The sequence below is a fragment of the Phyllobates terribilis genome, unplaced genomic scaffold, assembly GCF_046119375.1.
Source record: "Phyllobates terribilis strain yellow unplaced genomic scaffold, ASM4611937v1 Scaffold_5__5_contigs__length_657084704, whole genome shotgun sequence".
Lineage (NCBI taxonomy): Eukaryota > Metazoa > Chordata > Amphibia > Anura > Dendrobatidae > Phyllobates > Phyllobates terribilis.
In genome coordinates this window covers 494,526,828-494,554,221 of record NW_027362765.1, presented here as the reverse complement: position 1 = coordinate 494,554,221, position 27,394 = coordinate 494,526,828, and the positions used below count along the sequence as shown (strand labels likewise).

General features: G+C 44.3%; 1 long non-coding RNA gene across 1 annotated transcript in view; it reads left to right on the top strand.

Annotated features, from left to right (window-relative positions):
- Positions 1-27,394, top strand: part of LOC141271288 (uncharacterized) — a 53,362-nt gene that overhangs the window by 13,258 nt on the left and 12,710 nt on the right. The window contains exon 2 of the long non-coding RNA XR_012321882.1: positions 25,246-25,317. This is a non-coding gene — a long non-coding RNA (uncharacterized lncRNA). The remainder of the gene's footprint in view (positions 1-25,245; positions 25,318-27,394) is intronic.

Sequence of the window (27,394 nt, the reverse complement as noted above, 5' to 3'; positions counted from 1 at the left end):
TAAACTGCCTGGGGCCCTTGCTACTCTTAATCCACCCCTGAAAATATGGCAATACTTTTAAAGATGCTTTACAATGGTGCCATATAGCATGTCTTGTTGCGAAAGTTTTTAGGGCTCTCATTAACTACAAGAAACATATCTGTGTAAATCATGTAACTTTTTTTTACTGACAACAAGGACTAATCATAAAAATGAGTGGGAATTAAAGTGAACCTGTCATGTCCACAAATAATATTAACCTGCAGATATTGAGTTAATCTGCAGGTTGATTGCATTACAATGCTGCCCGGCTTTCAGTCATAGAGGCGAGCCTGGAGTGGCTACAGTCATTGCTCAGTACACAGTAAGCAGAGGCTGTAATCACAACTAGAGATGAGCGTTGTTCTACTCGAACTGTTCGCCAATCTCAAATTCAAGCTGTTTTGGGCGGTGTTCGAGCCGTTCGGCGAACACGAACAATTTGAGAAAAATTCGGCTGTTCGAGGTTATGTTCGATAACTGTTCGTGCACCAAAATCATAACTGGATTTTTTCTCAGTAATGATGAAAATTAATGTTAATACGCAGTTTGAGTGTACAGCGGGGTGGGGGGAGGGGCAGGGGATGGATCTCTGCAGGAACAATGAAGATCTCCATTTTTTTTTCTCTTTCCCGCATTTACAGTGGGGAGGTGCAATCTGTCAGCCTATCAGCAGCGCACACACGGAGCGAAGTGCTTTTTTTCACACAACCAAGGGCATGTGTCATTGGCAGTGTATGTCACATGTCCTTGCCCTATAAGACCAAGCCATTTTCCCCGTCGCCACCATTTTCTCACTGCTGCAGCTGCGTGTTAGACGGCACCGCTGTTGCTGTGTGCGTTATACCTTGTTAATTTCAAGCCAATTTTCGCACAAATCTACAGATAGCTTGGGAGTAGGGAATAGTTGTGATTGCAGTCCTTTTAAGGACTAGGTTACAGCATTTCCTACGACTTTTATCACTGAGGTCTGTGCTCTTAAATAGATATGTTGTGGGAGTAAAGACTAATTATAATTGCAGTCCTTTTCAGGACTAGGTTACATGAGTTCCTATCAGTTTTTGCCAGGCAGGTCTGTGCCAGTGCTGTGCAAGTTTTTTTCACAGCATTTGGCTGAATCTAGCAAAGCTAATCCTTTTTGGCCTATTGCAGAGTGTGTTAGTCAGTGGAGTAGCCTATCTGTGTTGCAAGATATAACACCTGTGTATAGAATACCAATTTTTTTACTGCACCTAGTGAAGTAAAATCTTTTGGGCATAGCATCATTCTATTAGTCCATCTATACTGACCTCCATCAGGTTGCAAACTGAATATAATTTTTTTCTGCATCTAGCTCTGAAAAAATATTTGGGCTTCTAGCAGTGTGTGGGACTTGGTCTATTAGTCCATCTATACTGACCTCCATCAGGTTGCAAATTAAAAATAATTTTTTTCTTCATTTAGCTCTGAAAAAATATTTGGGCTTCTAGCAGTGTGTGGGACTTGTTCTATTAGTCCTTCTATACTGACCTCCAGCAGGTTGCAAATTGAATATAATTTTTTTCTGCATCTAGCTCTGAAAAAATACTTGGGCTTCTAGCGGTGTGTGGGACTTGGTCTATTAGTCCATCTATACTGACCTCCATCAGGTTGCAAATTAAAAATAATTTTTTTCTGCATCTAGCTCTGAAAAAATATTTGGGCTTCTAGCAGTGTGTGGGACTTGGTCTATTAGTCCATCTATACTGACCTCCATCAGGTTGCAAATTAAAAATAATTTTTTTCTGCATCTAGCTCTGAAAAAATATTTGGGCTTCTAGCAGTGTGTGGGACTTGGTCTATTAGTCCATCTATACTGACCTCCATCAGGTTGCAAATTAAAAATAATTTTTTTCTGCATCTAGCTCTGAAAAAATATTTGGGCTTCTAGCAGTGTGTGGGACTTGGTCTATTAGTCCATCTATACTGACCTCCATCAGGTTGCAAATTAAAAATAATTTTTTTCTTCATTTAGCTCTGAAAAAATATTTGGGCTTCTAGCAGTGTGTGGGACTTGTTCTATTAGTCCTTCTATACTGACCTCCAGCAGGTTGCAAATTGAATATAATTTTTTTCTGCATCTAGCTCTGAAAAAATAGTTGGGCTTCTAGCGGTGTGTGGGACTTGGTCTATTAGTCCATCTATACTGACCTCCATCAGGTTGCAAATTAAAAATAATTTTTTCTGCATCTAGCTCTGAAAAAATATTTGGGCTTCTAGCAGTGTGTGGGACTTGGTCTATTAGTCCATCTATACTGACCTCCATCAGGTTGCAAATTAAAAATAATTTTTATCTGCATCTACAGTACCTCTGAAAAAATATTTGGGCTTCTAGCAGTGTGTGGGACTATTTGTATTAGTCCATCTATACTGACCTCCATCAGGTTGCAAATTCAAAATAATTTTTTTCTGCATCTAACCCAGCCAATAGTTTTGGCCTAATACCACAGTTTGGCCACTCAGCTCTGCTCGGTTACCATCCATTGTTTTTTTGTGCAAACAACTCCAGAGTTGTGAATTAGTTAACCACCAAAATGAGTGGAAAAAGGCCTGCTGCTGGTGGAAAGGGGAATAGGCGTGTTGGGAAGGGGAAAAAAGGTTGTGTCCGTGGGGTAGGTGTTAAAGCAACAGTAACATCTGCAGAAGAAAGACCATCTTCCAGCCAAACTAAAATGTCTACTTCTTTTAGCGGACAATGTGATAAGATCCCTTTCTTACGGCCACGCCAATCGCTACAAATTCCAGATGAGGCACAAAAACAGCAGGTGCTTCAACGGATATCAAGTGCTCCTTAAAGTGGGCTCTCCTCCACATCAACTTCAACATCACAAATACTCCAGTCCTCAAAGGTGTCACCCAAATCGCACTTGCTTCCTCACAGCTCCCAAATCTCCAGCTGCCCGTCTGAGTATGAGGTAGAACAGATGGTTGAGTCTGCAGAGCTGTTTACTCATACTATAGCCTGGGAATCAGAGGTCGACTCCAGCGCTTCTGTGAATCCAGACGAGGAAATGATCTGCACTGATGCCCAGAATCTTTATGAGTCGGATCCAGGACCAGACGCAGAAGGTTCTGACCATAATGTAGACCCTCATTCCCAAACTGTAACTCCTGTTGGTGGAGACAATGAGGAAGACGATGATAAGACTCAAATACCTGATTGGAGCGACAACTTTAGTTTTTTGTCAGGGCAGGAACAGGTTGGCTCTGAGGACGACGGGTGTGATAACGCACAGGGTGATGATGATGAGGTCGGAGATCCCACTTACTGTCAACCCACAGTCAGCCAAGAGATGAGGTCAGCAGAGGAGGTGGAGGAAGATGCTAGTGACGACGAGGTCAGGTTGCGCCTTCCTGGACAGAGACGTAGTACTGGAAGCACGTCAACAACTGCATCCTCAAACACAACTCTGCCTCTCACCACAAGTCGTGGTGGCTCTTCAGGTCGCATGGGTGCTAAGCCTTGCATAGCCTGGGCATTTTTTCAGATCGATAAAGATGACCCAACTCGTGTTATCTGTAACATTTGTCAGCAAAAGCTAAGTAGAGGCCAAAAAATACATAGTTTGAGTACTTCATGCATGAACCGGCACATGGACATGAAGCATAAGTTGCAGTGGGAAGCTCAGTGTGCTACAATGCGGTCTAGCCGGCCGGGCCAACCACCGTCTGCCATATCTTGTGCATCCGCGGCCTCTTCATCCTCTGTGACTGGGGGGACAGCAGTCACACCTGTTTTGGGGCGCAGACCTGCCACCTCTTTACCCGCAACAGCCAGCGTGATTGGCAGGTCATCATTTTCTTTGGAGGTGGTAACACCAGCTGGTCTTGAGCGCTGTCCGACATCGATAGCACCACCTTTGGATCAAGGCAACCTAACATGTCCGCCTGCATCTTCCTCACAGACCGGCAGTTTGCCGGGGACACCCTTATCAACCCCGTCTAAGCACAATAGCCAGCCCTCGGTCCCTCAGATGTGGACAAGTAAAAGACCATTTCCTCCTAGCCATGAGAAAGCTAAGAGGTTGAATTTCACCATCTGCAAGCTCTTGGCTACAGAAATGCTGCCTTTCCGCCTGGTGGACACAGAGGATTTTCGAGACCTTATGTCCGTCGCAGTGCCCCAGTACCAGATGCCCAGTCGGCACTACTTCTCAAAGAAAGGTGTGCCTGCGCTCCACCAGCATGTCGCACACAACATCACCGCTTCTTTGAGAAACTCTGTGTGTGACAGGGTGCATTTCACCACAGACACTTGGACGAGTAGGCATGGACAGGGGCGTTACATGTCGCTGACTGGGCACTGGGTAACTATGGTGACAGCAGGACAAGGGGCTGCTGTCCAAGTCTTGCCGTCCCCACGAGTTGTGCGTCAATCCTCTTTATGTCAAAGTTCCTCCACTGCTTATGCCTCCTCAACCTCCTCTCGGTCTTCCACCTGCACCCAAAGCCTGTCTGGTCATGCCACAAGCTTTCTAACTGCGCAGAAGGGATCCTGCACACCTCCTTACTATGCTGGCAGTAGGGCTCAACGTCATCAGGCGGTTTTTACATTGAAATGTCTGGGAAATGTGAGTCACACAGCTGAGGAGTTGTGGTCAGCTCTGGAGAACCAATTTCATGAATGGTTGTCTCCACTGGACCTGAAACCAGGGAAGGCCGTGTGCGACAATGCTGCAAACCTGGATGCGGCCCTTCGCCGGGGTAATGTCACACACGTGCCTTGTATGGCTCACGTGTTGAACCTGGTTGTCCAGCAATTTTTAGCCCACTATCCCAGACTAGATGGCCTTCTGCAGAGGGCACGGTCGCTGTGTGCTCACTTCCGCCGTTCGCATCCCGCAGCTCAGCGACTTACATCTCTAAAGAAGTCGTTGGGCCTGCCACTTCACCGGCTAAAATGCGATGTGCCTACCCAGTGGAATTCAACTCTGCACATGTTGCAGTGACTGTGGCAGCACCGACAAGCCCTGGTGCAATACGTTCTGACGTATAGCCTGGGCCAACGAGATTCAGAGGTGGGGCAAATCACGCTGGAGGAGTGGTCTCAGATCAGGGACCTATGCACCCTTCTGCACAGTTTTGAAATGGCGACGAAGATGTTTAGTGCTGACGATGCCATTATCAGCATGACTATTCCGGTGATTTATATGCTGGAGCACATGTTAAACAGAATTCGGAGTCAGGTGGTGGCACAAGAGGAGGTGGAGGAAGTAGAGGAGGAGGAGTTGTATGCGGAAGGGCTAACATCTGCAAGGTCCAGACGGTCGGCAGCACCAAGGCGGCAGGCATGTGAGGGTGGGGGAGATGGTTTTACCAGGGCGCATGGTAGCAGCCAAACTAGTGAGGAAGGTGCAGGAGCCCAGGAAGAAGTGGAGGACGAACTGATGGAAGACTCATCAGATGAGGGAGATCTTGATCACATTTCTGTTGTGCGAGGTTGGGGGGAGAGGACAGAGGAAGGAAGCATGATTGTTACCTCGCCACCAACACAACAGGGACTTGGTGCTCCTGGATGCGCAACACACATGAGTGCCTTCTTGCTGCACTACCTGCAACATGACCCTCGAATTGTGAGAATTAGAAATAATCCTGACTACTGGGTTGCCACACTGTTAGATCCCCGGTACAAAAGTAAATTTGCAGAAATTATTCCTGCCATAGAAAGGGATGCACGCATGCAGGAGTATCAGCAGAGACTGTTGCAGAATCTTACATGTGCTTTTCCACAAAATACCAGTGGTGCACGTAGTGAATCTCACAGTTCCAACTTGCCAACCGTGGGACCGTCAAGTGTTCAGCACTCAAACCGTAACAGAACCACAGTATCTGCTGGTAACATCAATTTTGCGGAATCATTTCACCACTTTTTTAGCCCATCCTTTGCAAGGCCACAGGAGACAAGAAGTCTGACACATAGTCAACGCCTAGAGACGATGGTACAGGAGTATCTCCAAGTAAACATTGAAGCCACGACTGTGTCACTGGACCCTTGCTCTTTTTGGGCTTCCAATCTGGATAAATGGCCGGAGCTAGCCACTTACGCCTTGGAGATCTTGTCATGCCCCGCAGCCAGCGTTCTGTCTGAACGTGTGTTCAGCGCTGCTGGTGGTGTGCTGACAGATAAGCGCACGCGGCTCTCCACTGATAATGTAGACAGAATCAAGTTCATAAAGATGAACAAATCATGGATCCGAAACGACTTTTCTACCCCTGTGTCATCCTGGGGAGAGTAAAAGCTTGATGATTGGTTAAAATCACCCTACCAACCGTTTTAAGCTTTCAAATTACTAATCATGTTTATCTGTATCTTGACTGGAAAATAATTTGGGCTTTGTAGCAGTGTGCAGCACTGATCCTATTAGGCCATCTATACTAAAGCTTCACCAGATTTAAAATTAAAAATAATTTTTAGCTGCATCTAGCCCGGAAAATAATTTTGGGGCTCCGAGATGCGCAAGGCACATAAGTGCCTTCTTGCTGCACTACCTGCAGCATGACCCTCATATTGTCAGAATTCGAAGTAATCATGACTACTGGGTTGCCACACTCTTAGATCCCCCAAACTTTTCGATCAACCTTTTCATTTTAATAAAGACCAAAAAAATGGTCATTTTTGAAATTATAAGCATTAGCAGGTTGTTAGAAACTGAAATCAAACAGTTTTCAACTCAAAACTTTATTCTAGGTGATGTTACATTTTCACATAGGACCCCTTGTTCGAAAGGAGCTTCTGAACTCTCTCGTCCATTGAATTTGTCAGGTTTTGGATGGTTTCTGCTTCAATTGTTTTGCATGAGGACAGAATACCCTCCCAGAGCTGTTGCTTAGATGTGAACTGCCTCCCGCCATCATAGACACTCCTTTTAATGATGCTCCAAAGGTTCTGAATGGGGTAGAGGTCAGGGGAGCATGGGGGTCACACCATAAGTTTGTCCCCTTTTATGCCCATATCAGCCAGAGATGCAGATGTTTTATGTGCAGCATGAGATGGTGCATTATCATGCAGAAAAATGATCTTGCTGTGAAATACACGGTTCTTCTTCTTGAACCATGGCAGGAAGTGCTGTTTGAGAAAATCCACATACATTATGGAGTTCATCTTTAGCGCCTTCAGGGATCCTAAAGGGGCCGACAATCTCTCTCCCCATGATTCCAGCCCAAAACATTACTCCACCTCCTCCTTGTTGGCGCTGTAGCCGTGTTTGCGTGGGGTGTCCATCAACCAGCCATCCTCCACTCCATCCATCTGGACCATCGAGCGCTGCACGGCACTCATCCGTGAACAAAACAGTTTTGAAATCAGTCTTCATGTAATGTTTGGCCCACTGGAGCCGTTTCTGCTTGTGTGAAGTGGATAGAGGAGGTCGACAGGATGGCGCATGCACAGCTGCAAACCTCTGAAGGACCCTGCATCTTGTTGTTCGGGGGACGTTGGAGGCACAAGCAGCTTCAAAAACTTGTCTGCTGCTATGACAAGGCTTTTTTGCCGCTGCTCTTTCAACCTGACGTAATTGCCTGTAGGAAAGAGTCCTCAATTTGCCCTTATCAGCACGCACACGTGTGTACTGTGAATCAGCTACATACTTCTTGATTGCCAAGACACTTCATCCTGATCATCGCACAATGTTGATTGTAGTCATGCCTTGACCTAAACACTCCACAATTTGTTGCTTCTCAGCAGCCGACACATCCTTTTTCTTTCCCATTTTGGCAGAAAATGTAGGCTGCTTAATAATGTGAGACAGCCTTCTTAAGTAGTCTTGCCTTTCATTGGACACACCTGCCAAACTAATTAGCACAGGTGTCTGCAATTGCTTACAGTGATATAAAGAGCCCTGACACACATCACCATCAATGAGTTTAACTGACAAACAAACAAATTCTTCCCTTATCACTCCTAAACACTTTTTGTATAATAATTTGGAACGCAGTGTACATGTGCTTTTCCACAAAACACCAGTGGTTCACGTAGTGAATCTTACAGTTCTAACTTGCCAACCGTGGTCTGTATGGAGTTGTTCAATAAAGGGCCCAAAATTAAGATAACATAGATGGGAGAGGTCTCTATGAATAGGAATTCCTAAGTATTTGATACCCTGTGAGGGCCAGGCAAAGGGAAAGTTGGACTGGATGGAATCCTATATGGATTTGGGGAGGGAGACATCGAGGGCCTCAGACTTCGCTGCATTGATTTTAAAATTTTACCATGTAACAAAGTGATCTATTTCAGCCATAACAGCATGGATGGATATATGTGATTGAGTGATATATACTAGGACATCATCAGCAAATAGAGAGCACTTGTACTCGGTGCCTCCCACCTCAATCCACCTAATATTGGGGTTATGGCGAATTGATGAGAGCAGGTGCTCCGTCACTAGGATGTATAAGAGAGGGGACAGAGGACATCACTGCCTTGTCCCATTGGTGATTGTGAAAGGTGATGAAAATGTTCTGACGCACCCCCTGGGCCTTGGGACACCCGGAGCCGGACCCTTTTTGGTGGATGCTGGTGGTTGTAGTCTTCGTGGCGGCGACCCAGTTCCGTGGCTCAGGGCGGTCAAACCAGTGGCGGAACTATTTATGTGGTTTTCATGTTTAAATGTCCGACTACGCCACCCGTGGATTGCGGTCAGAGTGAACCGCCGCTACAGGGCAGACCACTGAGGCTGGTGTTGTGGGTGCAGCAGAGCGTAGCATAACTCCCCACGGGAGGAGTATAGCCTCAGGGCAGTGTATGCGGAGGATGGGGGTGATGGTGCAGGGCAGCAGCAGTAACGACACGGAGTCAGTGATGCAGTTCAGGGCCTTTACTCACAGTTCTTATTATCCAGACCACGTCTGCAGGTAACGGCTGCCCACGTCGTACTGTGCTCACCAGGTGAGGGGCTCAGACAACTCCCAGATAACTTTGGAGCACTTCACAGGACCCCCTTTGTGTGTCCTTTGTCTGGCCTTTCTTACCAACACTTCTGTCCGGCTGCCTCGGGCCTCCTCTTGGTAAACTTGGCGCCAGTTTCCCTGACCCTATGTGGTGCCTTCCTAGCGGGTGTAGCGAGGGGCTGCGCCACATAAAATGTCAGAGCCTCCGGTTTCTAGCTGAGGGTCGTTTCCTGCCTCCACTAGTTCGAGGACCGGTCTCCCCCTTTGGCCTGACCCCTCCACGCAGGTGGATTCGGGCGTGCGGTGGCGACTCGCCCGTCCGCACCCCTGGGATCCCTTCATTCCTCGTTCCTGGAGCCTTCTCCGCTCCTCTTCCTTCCTTCTCCCTCTTCCAGGCCTGGGCCTCTGTTACTAGGCCCGCCTCCGGAGCAGAGCTCATGCAGAGCCCCTGCTCCCTGCCACTTCTGCTCAGACTTCTCTGCACTGAACTAAGATGGTGCCCACCTTTTATACTCCCTTCTCAATGCACCCAGGAACTGCTTCCTCCCTGCTCCTGCACTACAGGGTTCCCCTTCCTCAGTGTTCCCTCCCCCCACTCCAGCCAGGGACAGGGACTGTCGTGCCCATCTCAGGGGCATATTGGTCGCCCTGCCCCACGGCAATGTGGTGTAATGCATGCAGGTGTCGGGTCCTGATCCACACTCCATCCTTACCTGAGAGTGAGATATCACACCTCTGGGTGAGGTGCAATACGTCTGTAGCAACCGAGCCCTCAGGGTGCTACAGTTCCATTTATCTTCAGCCTAGGTGACGTATTGCGATACAGGGCCGTGATTTTGGCTATAAAAGGGTCCCCTAGACCCCTACCCCAAGCTTTTTAAGAGAATCATATATGGCGTGCCAGGAGACTCTATGGAATGCTTTCTCAGCATCCAACGAGAGTATCTAATTACAAATTTTTAACTGCATCTAGCCCAGGAAATACTTTGTGCCTAGTAGCAGTGTCTGCTAGTGAGCGGATTATCCCGGCTGTTAAGCAAGCTGCACCACCTGTAGTTTAGACACTTAATTTTTTCAAAGGAAATGCTTCGGGACCATGGGATACTTAGTGAAGAGCATCAGGAGGCACCCCAAGGCATAGGGGCTGGGACTGGCAGTAGGATGCCTTGCGGTGGACAGCCGAGCTCGATCCTTATAAAAGCTTTTTAACTGCAGCAGCTTTAGTGGACGCTACTGGAGCTGGAATTACCGCGGCTACTGGCATGAGACTTGCCCTCCAATAGATCCTTGTAAATGGATTTAAAGTGTATTCATTCAAATTAGAGAGACAATTTAAATTAAAAAGCTTAGAGCTGCCTCCACCACAGGGGGGCTCGCTCGACCCACCAGCGGACAGGCACCAGTATTGGGAGAGGGGGGCTGGCCGTCAGGGTTCACCGCGGCTCTGGCACAAACCCGGCGACACGGAGGTGGCACGGGCAGGAGCGGACTGGCCGTGTCGGCTTCTCACTTTTTGGATTTTAGAAGGGCATGACATGCCTATATCTGTGTCTCCCCCTCCTTTTACTCCTCCACCTCTTTTATTTTCGCATGACTATATGTACTTGTCACTTTTCCATGTGTTAGTTATGTCTTCTGAGCAGTTTGTCAGCTTTTGGACACCTTTGAAGGTGTTTTCTATGTGTTTCTATGTGTTTTTGTTTGCCTGCCATTGGTTTTAACGGTGTTCGAAGGTGTTCGACGAACAGTTCGACGAACAGTTCGGCGAACACACGGGTGTTCGACGAACCGAACCGAACTCGAACACTACGGGGGTGGCTCAACACTAATCACAACCAGCACTTTGACAGCTTGCTTTGCAGCGCCTTGGTGCAGAGCGAGCTGTCAATCCAAATGCTGGGACGTTCTTACAGCTTCTCACAATAGTGTGAGTGTTGACTGTAGGTACTCCATGTGTGCCTCTTTGAAAGTTGGTGGATCCTATGAGGAATAAAATTTTCAGGATGGTGGCCTGATAGGATTGTATCACTATTAATCTGCAGATTACCCCTTTATCTGTAGTCGATTAGTGTTTGGCACAGATTCCCTTTAACACTCAAATTCCCAAACTCTAAAGACATACTGATAGGGAATTTAGATTGTGAGCCCATATAGGGACAGAGATGGTAATGGTTGTAAAGCACTGTGGAATATGATGGCTCTAAACGAGCTACGCATGATAAATAAATAATAAAGTATAAAATGAGCTTTTCTTAATACAATGAATAAGCTTTTTTTTCAATCTTGACTCATAGTGTGTTATGTGTATTGTTCCTTCACAACAGAGACCCGCAGCTTGTGTTTGGGTCTCCACGCTCCTCAGTGACAAGTTTGTTTTCTGTAATTGTAAGCATGTATCTCAGAAATAATGACATTATTCAACACAGATTTTGAATTGGAGACATGACTAACTAATCTTCCTGAATTGCTGGATGCTGATCATGAAAATGACATTGAAAATGCAAGATTGGTTCATATTTGGAAGTTACAGAGGAAAGAAAGAAAAGAACGCTGAGATTAATGAGATTTTCTTTTATTAGAAAGAAAACGCACATACACGCTTCAAATACGATGTCTTGTTGTTTGTCTCTTGTATTCGGTTTTTGGAGCATCTCTTGCAGGGCACCATTTACCTTTAATGCTTCTCACTGACTGCGATATCCTGATGAAAATGTTCCCCATGTTCATCACTGCGTGCACCACAATTCAAGGGTAGACATCTAAATTGGAATAGAGGAAATGCAGTTTCAGGGACATTCTAGAGCCCATTTTCTCATATGCTAATAGAGATTTTTGCCCCTGATAAACTATTTGACCCAATATTGAAAGCCTTCCATGCTTTGTTTTTCACTGTCCTTCATCCAACTCTCAAATTCCTCATCCTTTTGCAGTCGTCTGATCTGGGGACCAATAAATATGCCTTACTTGATATTCTTTGTGGTGATGCTCGGTAACATGAAAAAGGCAAAAAATAAAACCGGTGGGAAAAAATCTCAAAGTGTTTGAATTTGCGTGGAACCGCAAATTTCGAGAAATTCGACTCAAACTCACTCGTCCGCGGATCGATCCGCTCATCTTTAAAAATAAGTTAATCAAGTCTCTATTATAAAAAAAGTTCTAATTTTTGTAGAACAGTGCTATTAATTTGTATAGTGAAACCGCTCCAACTTTTGTGAATCTTTTGTGAATGCAGCATTGAAAGTCTCCCCTCAAAAAAATAAAAAGTGCTCACATAGATGAATACTTTTCAAAAACTTTAAAAAAAAGAGAAGGGACACAACCGAATCAAGAGTCCATCCTATAATGTCCGAAAGCACATTATTGATTTAAGTAGGAGGGCACAGTGCTTAATTTGCATAGATTAGCATGTAAAAGGCTAGTGTTTTTTTAACAGATAATTTTCTCTTCTAATAGAAAATAACATTGGTCAATCAGATGTCGCGATGTAGAGTACAGGCAGTACTACAGTTTGATTAGATCTAATAGAACTTGCTCTACAGCTACACAGCGTGTATTTATAGCATTATTTAAGGTGTGGATCACAATTATGATTTTCAAAATATTTCGATTTAGGTTTTTCATTCCATAAAAACTGTATAATTTTGTCAACTTTCAGTGCATGTATCAACAATGAATGCTTAGTCAATGGGAAAGGATAACAATAGCAGTATTCACATGAGGTTTGGAAATAATGAGAGCTTGTTGAATTTGTATTTCACTTTCGCGTTCCTGGCAGAGGTTCTGTGTTATTAGAATAATTACTGTTCCATTTTACATCAGTATGCAATAACACTCATGCAAAAAGGCATACAAATTTCATCTTTTACGATTTCTGTGTTTCAGCTCTATTACATAATGTGTCTGTATCAAAAAATACATTAGGGCAGATTTATCAAAAGTGGCTAAAAAGCACCAAAGTAACTAATCACATCATAGCTTGCATTTTATCACAGCAGTCTATGAAATGAAACATGCATTTTGATTGGCTGCTATGGGCAACAAAGCTGGATTTCCTTTTAGACACTTATGATAACTGAGGCCCATTATATACAGTATACCATCAGTATATTGAACACTATGAACCATTGCTTTGTATGATGTGCATAAGAACTCACTCATACCACGCAGGCCGCATCTGCCATGAGATGGGTTGAGCATCTCTCCTCAGGTGAATAATTGCAGCATGTTAAAGGGGCAGCAAGACAGCAACTTAACGAATCCCCCCTCCAAAAATTTTTTTTTTATTAAATCTGTGTATATGTTCATGTATTATAGTGTGTTTGGGTTAATATACTCGCCTACCGCTGCCATATCCAAGATCCAGCGCTGTCCTGCTCCTCTTCTCAGTGACGTCACTGCACTTCAGACCGTCTGGTTCACTCTATGGTCTATCTGTGAGCCAGGAGTCTCTTTTAGGCCACGGCCCCACTATCAGTATTTGGTCAGTATTTTTTCTCAATAGTGAGAACCAAAACCAGGTGAGGAACAATCAAAGAAAGGGTATAATAGAAGCAAGTCACCAATCAATTCTGCATTTATCACCCACTCCTGGTTTGGGCTCCCACTCCTGAGAAAAAATACTGATCGAATGCTGACCAAATACTGATAGTGGGGCTGTGACCTTACAATATAACCCTATGCAGATTCGTCCAGCTCACACAGAGCGCAGCATGAGCCATGACCCAGAGTGGTGACATCACTGGGAAGTGAAGCAGAATGGTGCTGGAAACCGGAGAGAGCAGCAGTAGGTGAGTATATTAACACACACTACACTACATGCACATATCTACACATTTATTAAAAAAATCTTCTTCAAGTGTTTTCTGCCTGAACTTGAGCCCCTTCACATGGCAGCTAGAAGTTCAGCTTCCTTAAAAACAACCTGCCTATCATATCCTTTAAAACACGCCTCCCGCCTCCTCTCAGCCTCTGTACCCTCACTCCCTTTGAAAGTAGTGGGTCAATAAAACACTGTAGCTGGATGTCTTGCTCTTAGCCCAATATCGTGCAAAAGCCTTCTGATTGTTTTGTGTAGACATTGTTTGAGACCTTAGACTATGTTCATTCGTTGCTTTTTTTCATCGCTGTTTAAATGCATTTTTTTTGCAAATTTTCACCTGCCTTTTACAGTCCAGCAAAGTTATTGAGATTTCAGAAATCATATGCACACAGCTTGTTTTTTTTTTGTCCTCAGTATTTTGTGCAAAACCTTGGGTTTTGCAGAATGCAGCATGTCACTTCTTTCAGCATTTTTCACCATTGAAAGCAATGGGTGGTGCAAAAAATGCTGAAAAACGCTGAAAAAAAACCCACAGGTATCAGGCTTTGCTGCATTTTTAGTGAAAAAAAGCATGTACAGCAGTATGTGAAACACATTTATTTTTGTGATTTCCCCAACTTTACCATCTGGTCTTGGTCACCTGTTATGGCAGTTTTGATTAGTACAGTTTAATAAAATGTTTGCAAATTTATTAAAAAAGAAAAACTGAAATAGAAGCACCCTTTTGAGCTAGTACAGCCATGAGTCTTCTTGGGAATGATGCAACAAGTTTTTCACACCTGGATTTGGGCATCCTCTGCCATTCTTCCTTGCAGATCCTCTCCAGTTCCATCAGGTTGGATGGTGAACGTTGGTGGACAGCCATTTTCAGGTCTCTCCAGAGATTCTCAATTGGGTATAGGTCAGGGCTTTGGCTGGACCAGTCAAGAATGGTCACAGAGTTGTTCTGAAGCCACTCCTTTATTATTTTAGCTATGTGCTTAGGGTCATTGTCTTGTTGGAAGGTGAATCTTCGGCCTAGTCTGAGGTCCAGAGTACTCTGGAAGAGGTTTTCCTCCAGGATATCTCTGTACTTGCCGCATTCATGTTTCCTTCAACTGCAACCAGTCGCCCTGTCCCTGCAGCCGAAAAACACCCCCATAGCATGATGCTGCCACCACCATGTTTCACTGTTGGGATTGTATTGGGCAGGTGATGAGCAATGCCTGGTTTTCTCCACACATACCGCTTAAAATTATCACCAAAAAGTTCTATCTTCGTCGCATCAGACCACAGAATCTTATTTCTCATAGTCTGGGAGTCCTTCATGTGATTTTGAGCAAACTCTATGTGGGCTTTCATATGTCTTACACTGAGTAGAGACTTCCATCGGGTCACTTTGCCATGAAGGCCCGACTGGTGAAGGGCTGCAGTGATAGTTGACTTTGTGGAACTTTCTCCCATCTCCCTACTGCATCTCTGGAGCTCAGCCACAGTACCTCTCTTACCAAGGTCCTTCTCCCATGATTGCTCAGGTTGGCTGGACAGCCAGGTCTAGAAAGTAGTGATGAGTGAGAACTAAAGTGCTCGGGTGCTCGATGCTCGGGTTGAGCACATTGGAATACTCGGGTGCTCGACCTGAGCAACAAGCCCAAGGTAAGTCTATGGGAAACTCGAGCATTTTTCCGGTGGCTCCCCTCGGCGGTCTGCAGAGGGCCTAAAAATTGCCCAAGTCGATGGGAACATGGGGAAGACCCCTGGTAGCATTTGTGACTCCCAGGTCACTTCTGTCAACAACGTTGTCAGAGGTATTATACCACTTTTACGGAATCACAATAAAACATACCAAAACAAAGCCAAAATGGAACTTCCTGGGAAATATGTTAAGGAACATCCTTTCCAGGATAATGACTTGTATATAAAGCAAAATAAATAACCAAAACCAAAAATGCTCCTCCACACCTTGGGCTATGTTCACACGTAGCGTTTTTGATGCGTTTTTTTCACTTTTGCATTGCTTTCAAACATGACAAATGCATTCACCAGGAAATGTCATTTTATCATTTTACAACCTTATCTGGCCATGTGGTGTGTGAGATATCATCAGACACATCATGTTTCATTTATGAAGGGGGTACTCTGTGAGTCTCAAAGCCAATTTTTATAGGGCCATCAGGCGGCCTTTACTATTCTTAAATGGCCAGCAGTCAGCCCTCACTATTCTTAGAGAGCCATCAGCCGCCTATGTTTTATTGTTCCCATTACTAAAGAGTGGGTCTCCTATACTGTTATTGCGTATGCAGTGAGTGCCAGGGCTGCCCAAAATTTGGACGCACCCCAATAACACTTAGAAAATTTGGATGCATCCCAATACCCCTTTGAAGAGACTTAGAGGAGGGCCTCCTGAAAACAACATTCCCATTATTAGGAAGTAGGTCTCCCATTGTGTTTGCCTATGCAGTGAATGCAAGGGTTGCCAACAATTTGGAGGCACTCCAATGCCCCTTGGAAGAGATGTAGAGGGCCTCATAAAAAAATGTTCCCATTAGAAAGGAGCGGGCCTCCTATACTTGTAATGCCGATGCACTATGTGTATGGGCTGACAAACATTTACCCCTGGGGGTATACATGAACATACAGTATAAAAAACATTTTTTACGGCCATCATAAACACCCTTTAAAAAAATTATGTGGGTGTTGCATCACGGACCACGGTCACCCTGGTGATATGGTGGTGGAGGATGAGGAGAAGGAGGAGGACAAGAGCAATTAGCCAAAATCAGGAAGCATATACCCATGTCTGGGTGTGAATAGGAGCATGGGAATACACCTCCCAAGAAAAGACACTGGATTTGAGTTTATGTTACGCTACTATCATTCGATGGTGTTGAGAAGTCTGGACCGATCTAGCCCTTGTTCATTTTTATAGGAGTCAGCCTGTCAGCATTTTCAGTTGACAGGCGAATGAGCTTATCAGTTATACTTCCACCAGTGGCACTAAAAACCCGCTCTGATAAAACGCTGGTGGCAGGGCAGGCCAGGACCTCCAAGGCATAGAGAGCCAGTTCATTCCACGTATCCAGCTTGGATACCCTATAATTATAAGGCACAGAGGAATCACGGAGGACGTTGGTACGGTCGGCAAGGTACTCCCTCAGCATCTTCCCAATCTTTGCACTCCTTGTGATAGTACCCCACGCCTCAGGGCCTGTGCGATGGGAGGGGCTCAGAAAATTCTCCGAGAACTTTGACAATGTTCCCCTGCCTCTGCTGGATATAAGTTGTGTCTCTCTTGCCTGAACTCCCTGGTTGTCCAATGAACTGTGACCTCTGCCGCCAGCGTTTTCAGATGGGAATTTTTTTAATAGTTCCACAACAAGGGCCTTCTGGTACTGCACCATTTTTGTAGACCTGTCCGCCTCAGGAATAAGAGATATAAAGTTCTCCTTGTAGCGTGGGTCTAGAAGTGTCACCAACGAGTAATGACTGTTACCCAAAAATTTTGAGAACACGATGGTCATGGAAAGGCAGCGCAACATAAACTCAGCCATGCGTGCCAGACTACCAAGAGGCAAGACTTCCGTGTCCTCACCTAGAGGATGACTGACCATGCTCTCTGTCCTCTGGCCATTCACGCTGAACAGACGGTATGACAGCTGTGCAGGTAGTACCGTCTATAGCGCATGAAACTAGCTCATGTCCATCCTCCTCCTCCTCCTCTTCCTCATTGTCACCCAATCCACGTTGGGATAAGATGAGGCTGGGCTGTGTGTAATCACCCTGTATGGTTCCTTGCTCCATCTCATCGTGCTCCGCCTGCAATGCATCCACTTTGATTGTGAGCAGAGAGCGTTTCAGAAGACAGAGAAGTGGTATGGTAATGCTAATTATGGAGTCATCGCCGTTCACCATCTTGGTGGAGTCCTCAAAGTTTTGGAGGATGGTACATATGTCTGACATCCATGTCCACTCCCGAGGTCTTATGTGTGCAGTCTGAACTGAATACAGACGGCCTTGTTGATGCTGGTACTTAACAACTGCCCTCTTCTGCTCACAAATCCTTCCCAACATCTGCAGTGTAGACTTCCAACGCGTGAGGACATCACACACCAGTCTGTGAGCCGGAAGCTGCAAACGCTGCTGAAACACAGCAAGGGCGGCGGAAGCTGTAGGTGACTTTCTAAAATAGCCACACAGGCGGTGTACTTTAACAAGCAGATCCGGCAGCTCCAGGTAAGATTTGAGAAACCGCTGAACCACGAGGTTAAGCACATGGTACGTGTGTGAGCTCGCCTCGCCTCAGAGCCGCCACCAGGTTCCGGCCATTGTCAAACCCGACCATGCCTGGCTGTAGGTTGAGAGGTGTGAGCCACAGATCTGCCTGCTCTTTCAGAGCTGTCCAGAACTCTTCAGCATTGTGCGGTTTGTCACCTAAGCATATTAGCTTCAGTACAACCTGTTGCCGCTTGGCCGAGGCAGTGCTTCAGTGCTACCGGCTTGTGACTGATGTGGTCATTTTGGAGATGGAGGCTGAAGAGGAGGAGGATGAGGTGCAGGAGCTGTAGACCATGGGGGCACGTGGGACACGTGCTTGTGTAATGCAAGGACGGCACACCACACCGGGAGAAATAGTGGCGGCTGGGAACCGAGTACTGAGGGACGGCCGCCGCCATCAATTTGCGGAATGCTTCCGTCTCCACGAGCTTAAAAGTCAACATTTCAAACGCAAGCTGTCGTGAAATGTGAGAATTTAGCAGTGTGGCCTGTGGGGCGTTGGCTGCGTATTTGCGCTTGCATTGACTGGGGTATGGACAACTGAACGCTGCGCTGGGACAATGACGTGGATGTGCATCCTGATGCTGCTACTTGAGAGTGTGCAACGACAGCTGCAGGGCAGGAGGCATCTTCGCATGCACCATGGACAGGGGATTGGCTTGCATGCACGACAGCGGAAGAAGCAATGGTGCCACCAGCAGACATTGTTCCTGGACCCTGGGGTTCGGCCCACAAAGTCGGGTGCTTTGCTGCCATGTGCCTGATCATGCTGGTGGTGGTCAGGCTGGTCATTTTGCCAACCCTACTAATGCTGGCCTGGCAGGTGCTGCAAATGGCCTTTTTGGGGTTATTGGCAGAGTCTTTAAAAAACAACCAGACTCGGGAAGACCTAATAGTTGTACTGGCAACTTCCTTCGTGTTGGTGTTACGGGAAACGTTTGCCTTCCTTCTGTCTGCGGCCACCACACTGCTTCTTCCTGCCTGTTGGGGTGCTCTGCCTCCCTCCTTTTGTGTGCTGCTCTCCTCGCTCTGCATGTCCTCCTGCCAGGTTGGGTCAGTCACTATATCATCCACCACCTCGTCTTTCACTTCCGCAACCTGGTCCTCCTCCTGACTTTCTGACAATTGTATCTCATCATCGTCCACCTCTTGTGACACTTTCCCACCATCGCCTTCATGTGACCGTGGCTGCTCAAATATTTGGGCATCGCTACATGCGTTCTCCTCTTGCCCCGCTTCAAGTGGACCGGGCGAGAGGCCTGAATCTATAACTGGAAAAGTGAACAGCTCTTCAGAGCGTCCAAGTGTGGGATCAGTTGTCTCCGAGGTCTCGGCATGGTTGGAGGAAGGAGGATCAGTGTGAGGAATATGCGGTCCAGACTCACGGCTACTGAGACTTGACCGTGTGGATGACAGGGTGGTGGTGGTGGCTAAGTGACTGAAAGCATTATCCGCTATTCAACCAACAACCTTTTGACACTGCTCTGGGTTCAATAGTGGTGTGCTGCGGTCCCATAGGAATTGGGACAGGAAGGTCGGGGCGAGAAGATGTGGGTGTTTGTTGTGGCACAATTTCAGCTTGCCCACGGCCTTGTCCTCTGCCTCTGGATGCACCATCACCATCACGTCCAGTTCCCCGTCCCTTGCCACGTGCCTTGCCCATTTTAAATGGAGGAAAATATCTTCCACGCTCACTACAAATGACTGAGTTTGGAGCAAACTTATAGGTGATCCATGTGACGGAGAAAACAAAGTTTTAAATACCTGGCCTGTAGGTAACGTAGGTAACTAGTTTGAACAGCAAACTGGTGTGAATTGCTTCACTGACACACTGAAAGAAATTTTTAATGGAGGCCAGAAATGGCAGTATTTTCTGACAACGTATATGTGATCCGTGTGATGGAGAAAACAGAGTTCTAAATACCTGGCCTGTAGGTAACTAGTTTGAACAGCAAACCGGTGTCAAAAACGTTGGTGACAGAGTGAAAAAAAATTAGAATGGAGGCCAAAAGTGGCAGTATTTTCTGAAAACGTGTATGTAATCTGTGTGACGGAGAAAACACAGATTTAAATAGCTGGATTTCTAGCGCTGTAATATGGAAAGGACCTGGTTGTATTCTGCAGTGCTAACAAGCAAATGGTGCAGAAAAACGGTGTTCTCTGGATTGCTTTTTATGCAAATAATGAGGATTAAAATACAAAAAAAAGTATTCCTGGCCCCTGAGACCTAGGCCTTTGTATAGAAATATCTAACAGCAGCAGAAGGCGGAATTGGAATGGAGCCTCTTGTGCTATATGCACTGCAGTCTGCTATATACACTGCCTTCCTATATACCCTGTCTGCCTGATATCTCTGCAGATGGATTAGACCTCAGAAGGCCTGTTTGTTAAGATGGATATGTGTAATGTACGGTTTTTCTCCCTAATACCCAAGCAAATCTCTCCCTGACGCATCAGCTCCTCTCCCTACTCTGCCTAATTCCGGAGTGACTGTGACGAGCATGGCGGTGCCAGGTCTGATATAAACCTGATGACGCTGTGCGGCCAGCCAATCACTGTAATGCCACAACCACCATGGCTGCGGCATTACAATGAGTGGCAAGCATTCCCTGCACGTTGATTGCAAACATGCAGGGAGGGGACCCGAGCATAAGTCCGAGCATCTCGCAAGTACTCGGCGAGCTCCGAGCATCTCGAGTACTGAGATGCTCTGGCGAGTACCGAGTACTTGCCACAATTCTGTCTCGAGCTCCTTGGGCAGTTCCTTTGAGCTCATGATTCTCATTTGGTCTGACATGCAGTGTAAGCTGTGAGGTCTTATATAGACATGTGTCTGCCTTTCCAAATCAAGTCCTATCAGTTTAATTAAACGCAGCTGGACTCCAATGAAGGAGTAGAACCATCTCAAGGAGGATCACAAGGAAATGGACAGCATATGACTTAAATATGAGTGTCTGAGCAAAGGGTCTGAATTCTTATGACCATGTGATATTTCAGTTTTTCTTTTTTAATAAATTTGCAAAAATTTCTACATTTCTGTTTTTTTTTCAGCCAAGATGGGGTGCAGAGTGTACATTAATGATAAAAAAAATTAACTTTTTAGAATTTACCAAATGAAACAAAGAGTGAAAAATTTAAAGGGGTCTGAATACTTTCTGTACCCACTGTGGATTCTAGGCAACGGTCAGAAAAGGAAGCACAGCGACAAAAGTGTATATGAAGAAATGATTTTGTACCCACAATAACAAAATCATTACTATATTACAACAAACACACATAACCGTAGTAACCATCATTGTAACTTTTATTCCATAAATCAATAGTACACACAAAAATCAGAGAAAAGTGCTTATTCTTCCTCAGGTACTGATCTTTCATTTTTAAAATTCTCAATTTAAGGGTTCGCTCACAGTGGCGTATATCATATTTTATGAGATAGCACTCAGTCCAATATTATACTATGTGGCAGTGCAGATTATTTTCTCATGCCAATTCGTCAGAGTGCAGTCCGATGTATGCTCACAAAGACAATGGAAAAGATGGAGAAATTAAGTTCTCCATCTTCTCCACACCTGTGCTGTGATTCTCTCATGCGAAAGAATCAGATCACACTAAATTGACACTCAACTCAAACTCTGATAGAGTTTGAGCCGAGTGTTATTAACATAATTGGCCCGATTCTCTCTCATGAGGGAATATATGGCAATGTGAGCGAGCCCTAAAGATAACATCAGTTTTCAATAAAGATAGATTTTACCATTACTGAGATTGGAGATGACAGTTCGCACTGAGGGATAGGGAGCCCTCTCCTTCTTTTAATCATCTAGATGCTGTTGTGGCGATTGACAATGGATTGCAGGGTGTCAGCTTTCATATACAGCTGACACCCGCTGCATTTTTGTCCATCAGGGCACTATAGACTTAATTCTCATCGCCGTGAAAAAGCAGTATTGAGAATTTAGGCCTTTTAATAACTGCCATGAAACGGCATATCGCCGGTCATTAAAAGGTTGAAATTATTTCAAGGGCGCTTCATTGTTTTAATTAAATGAAAAAAATAATCTTTTCATGATCACACGAAGGACACATAGGTGAATGGCTCATACTCTGCCGTGATATCTGCTGGAAGTAAAAATCAAAGATTCTATAAAATGAAAGCCAGCCGAGATCTTGAACACAATGGGGAATTGGTACATAAAGTGTATTAAAATATAAATTTGCATAAATTGGATAATTAAAAGTATATTTTTAATTATATAATGAGCCATATTTGTTTGTTGAAACTGGAATAGCCCTTTAGGGACTCAGGTTGAGAAACACTGTGTTTGAGCCAGCAAAGAAAAGCCCGAAGGAAGCTGCTAGGCATATCATGTGAAAAAAATAAGTATTTGCATTTCATTTTGGAGATAGACCATATTTCCTAATCAGGTATTTTTTTCAAGTCTTCTAGAATCTTGAGCACTTTTCTTTCTTTTGGTGAATTTTTATCAGAAGCTCAGGTTGATTTTAGAATATAATGGTTGTTATTTAGCTCTTGGAGATCTATATATAGGAGAACAATATGATAATTCTCTTTGCATGTGGGGATGCGAAAATCAATTGCATTGTCCTTATACAATTCAGAGATTCCTCAAATGTTAAACTCGAATTGCCTGTAAAGCAGTAATAGATTGGAAAATAAACAGCCAAAGGCAATAGCAATGGATATCTTAACTGCTTTCCACTACATTAATTTGCTAAAGGAATAACGTTTCTTTTCACATTCAGGTTCAAATCATAAGTCAGAACTGACAATAAAACCCATAAAATCTCTAAACTGTCTAAAGTTATAGCTTCAAGGGAGAATGTATCCAAGTATTTATTCTGTTCTTCTGATGAGCAAATTATGAATGTTTACTGTAAATTTAATCAATTACATAATATATTTAAATATTAGAATTATTATCAGAATACTACTTAGAACTATTAGAGTATTACAGTGTAAATCCTGACATTGCTGTGACAGTGTCTCCGTCACAGCAATGTCAGGATTTACAAAATAATCTTAAAAAATTACTATACAAACGTACGAGAACATGGTGGAACGAGGTCTCACTGGAGCAATATCTAAGTAAAGAGATTATACCTAGAGGACTTCGTATTCAGGTATTTCCATCTTTTCCCGTAGAGGATGCTAATTTTAAATTACGATCGGAGGAGGCAAGTAAAAACTGCTCACGCACTATGCTTGAGCTCCTGATTGGCCTAGATAAAAAAACAGCTTGACAATCAAGAAATTGAAATTGATGACATTCAAAAGGACTTGAAAAAATCCTTATCTAAGGAGGCCTGGGATGCCCTTGATAGAGAACGTAGTAAAGATCTCGATAAATGGGAATCAGAAATTAAACAATATAAAATGAAGAAATATCATCGGGACTTATCGGATTATAAAAATGGGCGTGTTTATAAATGGCATCACAACCAACATTCTAACCAGAGATCCTGATCTCAGTCCAGACATGACTCTATTTCATCTAGTGACAGTTCATCTGTGGTCCATTTTTTGGACAAGCGTCAGATGTCAGAGGACGATCCAGATCCAAAACAGGGAGAGCGGATGGAAACTCGGTATACTGCATCCAAGCGTTACAAGAAAAAACAGGGACCACCGTGGAGGAAACGATAAAGCAGGACCAACTAAAGGTAATCAACCTCTCAGACAAAACTTTCTCAACTGAACAATTGGAATTACTTGCTAAGGGGCTGACATTTTCGCCTGTAGCAAACTTTAATTGTTTCACGGCTATAAAAGATGTCCAACTATTTAGCCGCAAATTATTGCTTAAAAGATTTTTCTCCAGATCACAAGATGAATTCCTACAGGGTGATACATCTGAGGAAAGAGAGGAAGTATTGGTACTGGAGTCACTTCTAGCAGAGCAGGAAGATTTACCCAATTTTCCATCATACATCAGGAAAAAATCTACAACCTTCCCCCCTTTGTCCGCCTGTGCCCCACTAGAACTGTTTACTAAATTAGTAATACAGGATTTGAGATCACTTCCGGGCCAGAGATCTCATGACAACCTTAATTACAAACAAAGAATAGCCCTGAAAGAACTCAGGACAATGAAGGATATTGTTATTAAAAGGGCGGACAAAGGTGGCAACGTTGTTATTTGGCCCATAATAAAATATGAGAAAAAAGCCCATAGGCAACTTTCTGACTTATCCTGCTATCGAAGACTGGACAAAAATCCAACCCTTAAATTCAACATGGAGCTGATGAATGTTCTTGAAAATGCAGTGGAGAAAAACATTATCCCTAAATCTGTCTTTGAGAGATTAATTGTATCCAATCCTACTATACCAACACTATATCTCCTCCCGAAGGTTCATAAAGATATTATTGAACCTCCGGGACGACCAATAGTATCTGGTAAAAATGGACTATGCGAGCCCGTATGCAAATTTCTTGACTACTATCTTAAGCCACTTGTGCAGAATCTGCCATCATATATTAAGGACTCAACAGATCTGTTGGTCAGACTCCAGGATTTGACGCTCGATCACGACATAATCATGGCAACCGCGGACATTGAGTCCCTTTATACATCAATTAATCATGAGGATGGCCTGACGGCAGTTAAATTTTTCCTGGAGCTGACCAACATAGATCGTCAATTGATAGAACTACTTTTTCAATTGTTGCGTTATATCCATACACATAATTTTTTCCTTTTTAAGGATAGAATATACCTCCAGGAGAGGGGCACGGCTATGGGGGCGTCATGCGCGCCTTCATATGCGTGCCTCTTCCTGGGGTATTGGGAACATGGCATTGAGTACCCTGATAAAGAAGATGGAGCGGTCCACATGTGGGTCCGCTTCATAGATGATCTTTTTTTGATCTGGCAAGGTGACGAATACCAATTACGGTGTTTTTTTTATGAACTAAACAGCAAAACAAACGAAACATACGACTGACATATTCTCTGAGCCCTGATAAAATTTAATTTCTTGATTTACAAATCAAAAAGGGGATTGATGGTAAAATACAAACTGATATATACAGAAAAAAAACTGCAGTCAATTCTCTTTTGAGTGCCAAATCCTCTCACCCCCCCCAAGTGATTAAATCTATCCCTACGGGGCAATTTCTTCGGGCTCGGAGAATATGTTCCTCTGATGTTTTGTTTGAAAATCAGGCTAGGGAACTACAAAAACGATTTAAAGTCCGTAACTACAATAATGATACTATTCAACAGGGCTATGCCAGAGCAGCGGCAACTCCAAGGGATCACCTTTTGAGAAATAAACCTAAGAAAAAGGATGAACAGGTAAGAATGATTACTCTGTACCATGCTCATTGGAGGGAAATGTCCACAATACTTGATAGATACTGGCCAGTCCTGTTGTCGGACCCCATCCTTAAAAATATCATCTCTTCAAAGCCTCTGATAACCCCAAAAAGATCCCAAAATTTAAATGATATGCTAGTTAGAAGTCACTACATACCACCCCCTACAGAAGGGTCTATTTTTGGCTCTAAAAATCCTAAATGGGGCTGTTATTCTTGTGGCTCTTGCAGTGCGTGCTCTCAAGTAGACAGAGCCTTTGACTTTCATAATTCCTCCAATACACGTACTAACAAAATCCTTCATCGGACTACCTGCCGCTATACAGATATTGTCTATTGGGCAATATGCCCTTGCAATCTGATTTATGTGGGATTAACTTCTAGAGAGTTTCGTGTGAGAATTCTGGAACATTTACGTGATATTAAAAATGCTGCGAAAATTACCACTACAGAACAAATAGCGAAGCTCAAAAACATCCCCAAACACTTTCGTGAGTCCCACAATTGTAATTGGAGTCTTCTACGATTTAGAGCAATTGACCAAATCCATTTAGGTGTAAGGGGCAGTGACGTTAAAAATGTATTATACAAAACGGAGGCAAAATGGATTACCGTCCTCGATACTATAAAACCAAAAGGGCTAAATGATTCAGTGAGCTTTGCCCCATTTCTGCGTTAACTCCTGACATTGCTGTGCCTGTGTCTATGCCACAATGAAAATAATTATAAATGTTTTTCCTGGGCTAAATGCATATTATTTGACAAGATATACCATTATACTAAATGTGGTAATTTCATATAATAGATTTGTTGTATTTCTAATGTGTACCTTATTATATCTTTACTTGAACAAGCTCCCCTTAGATAACAGACTTGCATTTGGACTTAATGTGAATCATCACACAAGAAACCACTGAAGCTACTGTCGTCTGTCTGCAATAAATGGATCTTCATGTAATTTAATGTTTCATTCTTGTTATCTATTTGTATAAGGGGACAATGAGCAACTTTGCCCTAACTTAAAATGGTGCTGGTTACTCCCCGTGTGGTGCGCGTGCGCGCCGTGTCATTGCTGGCCTCTCCTCCACCGCCCGGCGTCCTATCGGATATCGGGTTGCGGACATGCGCAGTCCGACTTCCGGGACGTCGGCCGTGGGAGGATGACACGCAATGAACGGTGTGCACGCACCGAAAAACATGGGGTTCACAGGTGACCTGCATATAATTTTGCTATAAATATCCAGGGAGGACACTGCATCTGTACCCCCCGACGGAGCAGAACGCGAAACGCGCATTGGGGTACGAGGCAGTGCGGGTCTATGAGCAATGGCAAATGGTCTGTATGATTACTATATGTACAGATGTCTATGTAATGGTCTATGATATAATTGTCCATATTTCAACTCTCTGACCTATTTCAGATAGGTTACTATACAATGAATTAATCTAATATTTTGATCTATTGTGATAAATGTGTATGCTATATTGTTACTATAACGTAGGAATTGGCTGTTAAATTCCCTGATGATGGAGATTGCTACTAATAATATATATGATCTAAAATTTGAAATATAATAACTAGTGTTGAGCGAACATGCTCGACACTGCTCGGTACTCGCCCGAGCATCACGCTACTCGGGATGTTCGGCGAGCACCGAGCATTTCCGGGTTACTCGGGCGGGAGCTCGGGTCTCCGCCCTGCATGTTTGGCGCTCTTTACAGAGCCAATGAACATGCAGGGATTGCCAGCCAGTCACTGTAATGCTGCAGCCATGTTGGTTGTGGGCATTACAGTGATTGGCTGGCCGCACAGCGTCACCTCGAGTATTTAAAATGGGGCGCCGCCATCTTGGACACAGTCGCTCCAGATTAGACAGTGTAGGGACAGCGCTGCTGATTTAGGGAAAGATATAAACTGCGAAATAGTTAGTGTAGGGTATGTAAAGGCTGCCAGAACAAACAAACAGTCCTTTTCAGGACTAATATCCATCCCAGATACCAGGCAGGCAGGCTGTATAGGAGACACAGTGGTTATAGCAGCAAACGCTGCATTACAG